Source organism: Trypanosoma cruzi, assembly GCF_000209065.1.
Source record: "Trypanosoma cruzi strain CL Brener chromosome Unknown tcruzi_1047053505765, whole genome shotgun sequence".
NCBI classification, from domain to species: Eukaryota; Euglenozoa; class Kinetoplastea; order Trypanosomatida; family Trypanosomatidae; genus Trypanosoma; species Trypanosoma cruzi.
This window is the reverse complement of record NW_918944.1, coordinates 1-6,420: the sequence shown is the minus strand read 5'-3', so window position 1 is coordinate 6,420 and position 6,420 is coordinate 1. Positions and strand designations below refer to the sequence as shown.

Genomic DNA, 6,420 nt, shown 5'->3' with positions numbered 1-6,420 from the left:
TGGATCACCTGGTGACTCACATCGTGGACGTACCATTTTTTATTGCCCGCAGCGCCGAGGAGCGCGCACACGGATGCAGCTTGTCCTTGGCCACTGCGAGGTGTCCCGGAGCGAAGCTTGTGATACGAAATCCGAGAAGGCGTCTGATCTCTCGCAGCTCACAGACACATGGACCACCGGCGTCGTCGCATTGGCCGAACGTATTAATCGTGCCCGACAGCTCAAGCCAGAGGCTCGCCGCTCCGCCGTAAGAGGCGACTGGGAACTGACGCGCACGGACGCCACCCTCACTCGTGGGGTAGAGGCCGCACTGGACCGCCTCCGCAGCGGAGTTTCCCACACAATACGGATGGCTGCTACGACCACTGCAACTCGCCATCCCACGCACATGCTGTTGGCGCGGCGCGGATGCCGCACAGCAGGCACGCAAAGGACTTAGTACGGAAACGCCTCCTCCTCCCGCTGGACCCACCCCACCACGATCCGACGGCCGGCAGACTGCCCGGTGTGCGGCAAGCACTGCAGCTGCTTCATTAGTGTCGTGACGCACATGGCTGACGCCCAGGGCATGACGCGCCCCAAGGAGCTGCGGGAATTCAACTTTCCCGGTGAGTCGGAACCGCCAGAAATCCCACCGGAACCAACACCCGCCACTTGAGCGGGGACGAGAGCGAGAGACGGCACGCCGATCGCACCTCCGCTGCAGACCGCACGGCCCAGGCCGAAGCCACTCTCATGCAGTTTCCGCACGGCGTCGTAGGACAAGCAATCCGAAACCGTAATTCATCTTCGGCACTTCCACAAGCAAGAGTTCCCCCGACAAATAGGGGGCGCTGCCAGGAATATAACGCTCTGACGGCATGCACCGCGCTCGAATGCATTTACTGTGCGAATTGAGGGCTCAAGCAAAAGCGGGACCACTGTCCCGCATACGAGCACACGAACGCTCCAGAACAGAGCCACAGTCGGCACCGAAGAGGGAAGCACTTTGTAAACGCTTTTAATGTGACGGGCAGGCGGGCAATGCCGGGGGTTGACCACTCACACACGGCACAAACACCCGAAAGCAAGAAATTCGTGACACTAAAAATGGGGATTAAATAACCACGCTCTGCAAGGCTTGAACCTCCGCATGAAGAACATCCAACCTACACAAAAACCCCGTCTCTGCACAGGAGAATGCCACCGAGAAAGAGTGCAGCATGCGCCTAAAATGGCACGCACACATGCGTTGATGGACGTCACGCTGTCGCCGATGTCACGAAGGCAGAGGGCTCAGGCCGCCGAGAAGGCGCACGTTGCCCGGTGACGACATCCCGATGGGATCCCCACCAGTTTGGTTTTGCCGTTTAGCGTGCGGGTGTCAGTGCCACAGCAGTGACTGACTGACCCACTACCGCACGGCACGCCACGGGCATCGACCGGACGTTGTGAAAACCGGCCGACCGGAACTGTGCGGAGAGGCAGGTCAGCATTTACTCCGCTGCTCGGCTCTGCAGGCACCCAGAAAAAAGCATGGAGTGGACATTGGAGAGGTGAGGAAGCCGCGCTTCACAGAAATATTGGTGTGCTTCCATTTTGAGGCGGAAGGTCTCTGCCCCAGCAGTATCTCCGCGCGGCGGGAAGACACGAGGCCCCTTGCAGATGCGGCAGGTCGTATTTGCTCCTGGCAGGCTGCCCTCTTCTCCCTTTTCTCATTTATAGCGTCCATTTTTGGTTGGTTCTGTGATATGTTGTTTTATTGATTCTTGGCGACAACGGATTATCGAGCCACCGCGCTATCCCCGGGGCGGGTGCGTAGCGGTGGTGTGTGCTTTACGGCCTCCGCTGCGGCTCCCCCTTCGGGTGCCGGGCTCTCTTTCACATCTCCGATCGTTGGGCGGACGTGCTCTGCGATGGTGGCTGGCGTGTGGGCCTTCGTATTTATTTGAGAAGACACGAGGGATAGTAGCAATATATATATCAACAGCGCTGAATAGATATTAATACCGATATTTACATGTCTATCTACATACATACGCAGCTTATAAAATAGCAATTCAATAAACCAAGAAACCAAGAAATCTGTCAAATTTTAGGGGAGCGAAGGGATATATCCATATCTATACAGATGCATCAATGAATATGAATAAAGTATCGTTTTGATACTCATGCCCATATCGATATATCTACACATTGATCAATGCTTATTTTCTTATTTATACCCCTCCATATAATGTTTTCACCGTTCCTTCTTATTTGTGGCATTTTGCTTCCGCTATATTACGTATTCTTCTCCCGTGAGTTTATTCTTGCTTTTTTAGAGAGAATAGGCGTTCCGTCCCACAGACAAGGTTTCATATGCACTGAAGCATCCCATCGGACAAAAGTCGCAAGGGGTTTGCGAGACCCATCCCAATTGACTGATGGTTGCTATCTTCTTTGATCTTCTGAGGAGCTGCGACGTGTGAGTGCGTTGCCTCTGACGCTCAACACAATGGCAACTTTCAACGAGCAGTTTGCAGGTTCATTGTGCAGTTTTCTTGAGGTGTAGTCCACATCCGTATTTTGGGAGTGAATGCACGGCGTACCTGTGTAGGACGCTGAGGGCGGCGTCAGCGAGGCATGGGATAACATGTACTCCGGAACAAGTGTCTGGCGTTGGCCAGAGGAGGTCTTGTGTCAACGGCATCACTGATTGATGGCCATTGATTTTGGGCTTTGATCTTCGGTGCTTTAAGGACTGGAACGGCGCCGGCTGAACAGGTGCCACTCGTCATCTGATCTCTCCTGGATGTGGTTTAAAAGACGATGCGGGCGCATGCAGAGGTGGGAAAGGAAGTTGGACATTATGTGGACATGCACGTGGACTTGTCAGATGGTCACAATATCCCTCAACAAGTGTGGAGCCCCCGACTTGATGATTCGACCGTCCTGATAAAACTGCCTGGGGTGGAGGTGAGTGCGCTGACTTCCGTTTCACCTAATTTTTCTTCATCTGACAGGCTGCGCGGCTGACGTGGAGGGACACCATGCGCACCTGTTTCCGGCGGGTGCGATGCCGTTTCCCACATATGAGGACGATTTCCCTGATGATGCACTCTGTCATCCTCACTTTTTTTATTTGACGACACGGCGCAACGCGGGGTTGGTGCTGAGCGACGAAAGCCTTTTGTCTTGGTTGGAACCAAAACGGAGAGTCCATGAAGAGGCATGCTGCTTGCGGCCGATTGATGCTTGGCCTGTGAGGAGTCTGTTTGCCACCGTGGGGCATCTCATTTGCTTGATTGCAGCGCCCTCCACAAATTGCACAGTTCTTGTGCTCCTGAGTAGTGCCGATAGGGGCGGATCGCATGATGGTGTTTCATTGCTGGAAGGCTCTGTGAGGAGGAAAAATATTATTTATTTTTTCTTCTTCCTGGACGAGACGAATCCGTTCTTTGATTCAAGTACGAGTGCCTTGTTGCAGTTCTTGTTGGCCGTTGGTGGCTTTGGTGTTTGTTCCAATCAATGGCTCTCACTGGCGGCTCCAAGGCCTAATATCGACTGGCGTTGTCGTTCTTGGGCCCACGTTGCTTGGCCCATCAATTATTTGTGCAACTGGACAAGGTTCTCTGTGGGCGTGGATCATGTTTCGCGGAATATTGCCACAACAGCTGCTGAGTGGGCTGGTGGTTGTTGCGTCCTGTATGACGATGTTCTTGCGGATTTCACTATGTTGCGTGTAAGTGATGTTACATCTGTGCCTCGTCGTGTGGCAGAGGCCTGAACCAACGGAGGATAGAGTGTTGCGATGAAACACAGCACCGACAACCCTTTGTGTTGCTCATCGTTGTGCTTGTTTTCACTGCGGTCCTCGACGTGGGGAACATTTTATTATTTTGTGCGGTATGGGGATCAATTGTCCGGTGGCATATCGCCGTGTGGTGGTCTCTGTTAAAGGACCCTGTCGAATACTTTGTGAGGGCGAAGGGTGATGGCAGGACTGTCGTGCCCGCACAGACGGAGACGAGAACAGGCTGGTTGATGTGCACTGTAACATTGCGCTCTCAATTGCGTCATTGGATGCGTGCAGGGCAGGCGGCTCTCCGGTGTTTGTTGGCTTTACGACCAACCCGCTGGCCCCTTCTGAAGGGCATTCAAGAGCATTCGTTCTCTGAGGGTGTTCCTTCTGGGTGGTCTGCACACTGCAGTGCCCGCTCCATTGGGCCTTTTCTTCGGTGGGAGGATGGTCTGTTGCACTTCTTGGGCTCCTGTGGAGGGGGAGGGTCATGGGGCAACATGCCCACTGCTTCGGTGTTGGCGCACCGCGTACTTGTAGCTGCGTTACGCAGGAGGCACAATCATCTGTAGCAGGATGAAAGCGACGTGTTCTTGTTCCTTTGCCAGCAATGGACGTTCTTCTTGTTATGTTGTTTGGGTGTTTCTGCAGGACAACGAGTTTGCAAATGGTTACGAGGGATGTGTGTCTGCAGGGTTTGAGTGCCGTTGGTTTTTTTCTGATGGGCGGTGTTGAGAAATTACAGGCGCTTGCAGATGTCATCGCCGGTGTGAGGGCAGGTGTTTCAGCCACCCGAAGCGCGGCTTTTGGGAAGGCGTTTTTTACTCTTGCGGTGGAGGCAGGCACCAAAGGGGCGAATGTGCGTGCTCATCGCCCTACTTTCTGTACTGTTTTGCCGCGACGACTGGATCTGATTGCCAGCCACGTTGGGCCATCGCCATGTGGCCGCAACGTTGTCTCGAAGCGGTCGAGAGGCCGCAGTGCACGGCATTTGCATTCATCCGTGGAAGTGTCACGGGGAGGAAATGCGGGCCTTTCGGCATCTGGCATCTCGCTGCCGTTTGATGCCATATTCGGTGAGTCCGTGGGTACTGTCTGACGCTCCTGCCTTTTACTCGATGATTGGAACTGCTGAGATGTGGAGGACATTTGCTTCACCTTCCTTTGGTATCTTTGTCGCACGCCGTGTTCGAGACGGTTTTCGATTGCCGCATTGCATGGGGTGCTGCAAGGCGATGCTTTGTGCCACGCGATTGTGTTGTGAGTGCCGTGCGGTGGAAGTATTTGACGTCTTTGAGGTGCCCTTGGAGGGTGGGAGTGGCGATCCTCCGGCGCGGGTGATCACTGACGGGTTCACACGCCCCTTTGAACCTTCTGTCCCTTTTGTACTGTTATGAACTGACCGCGGACATTGCGGAATATATTCAGGTTGCCACGGTGCTCCATACATTCAAGGTGTTGTCCTCCGCGCCGTCAACCTCGGCATTTGACCGACCGGTCCCGTTGAAGGATTTGGGAGGAGGATTCGTTCAATTTGTTCCGCGGCTGGAGTCACTTCCTTCATTTCTGTCGGCTAGACACGCCCACACCGTCACTTTGCGTTCTCTTCCCTCTATGGGAGGAAAGGGTGATGACGAACCTCGAGAGACAGTGGCACTTTTTGTTTCATCGCCGGGGGATCGGTCAGCGGCAGTCGATGCATCAGCCCTTCCTGAGGGTCGGCGACAGAAACTCTGTGGCTGAGACGATTTGGATGGGAGTTCACAGGGGCAAAATCCTCGCTCTATTCCCGTGCTTGTGCCGATGGAATGTAAGTATTTGCCTCTTATTGTGATGCCTCGTGTGTGCCGTGAAACTACATTGAGGAGAGCACGAGGTGCTATTGTGCGTGCTATTTCTTTAGACGCCACGGCTCCTTTCAGGGTGTGATTCGACTGTGTGGTGGGTCTGTTGAGGGGGAGGACGTGGATGGGCCGCGCCTACCCGAATGCTGCGCCTCATTTTGCTGAACGCCCTGACCAAATTGCTGGTCCCCTTTTGCTTGCCTTACCGAGCCTGGCGACCTCTTGAGGATCGGTGCGGCGGCATGGACTGTCGGGCTGCTGAGGAGGCCGTGGCTGCGCGGTATGTCCTGCAGAATTTTTCTGCGTTTCAGGACTGCTGTAGAGAGGAGGACATTTCATGCCTCCTTCACGTCCACGAGAGTAAATGGAGGGATCGCGGTTGTGGGATCGCACTTCACGAGGGTCTGCGCTCTTTGATCGCGTCGACGGTGCGCTCTGTGTGTCTTCGACCACTGCCGAAGCATCCCGCTTTTTTTCTTCCGGTGAACTGGAAAATCCACCGACACGTCGAGCGGGTGTTGGGGGATGTTGCAGCGAGGAACGCTTTAATGGTCCTGCAACCAGGTAGCGCTGCTTGCAATGACCCTGCAGCACTTGGGGTTCTGCTCGCTCCTAATTTCTGCTGGCTGTCTGTTGGTTGGTGCCGTTTGCTGGAAGGTGTATTGGCCCATGCGCAACCGTCAGTGTCTCCGTTTCTGTGTGCGGCCTCACAGTGCTTGGGCCGTTGTGGACGTGGGAGAGTAATTACTGCGGCGGTTACGACGACGCTGATGTGTTACGCCGTGGCTGGTGGCGCCACCCACTCCTCTGCCACGT

General features: G+C 54.6%; 1 pseudogene, besides 1 other annotated feature; it reads left to right on the top strand.

Annotated features, from left to right (window-relative positions):
• Positions 1-6,420: a sequence feature (areas not merged during assembly with more than two copies in the genome that could not be assigned to a particular haplotype).
• Tc00.1047053505765.10 lies at positions 2,267-5,926 on the top strand (annotated as a pseudogene).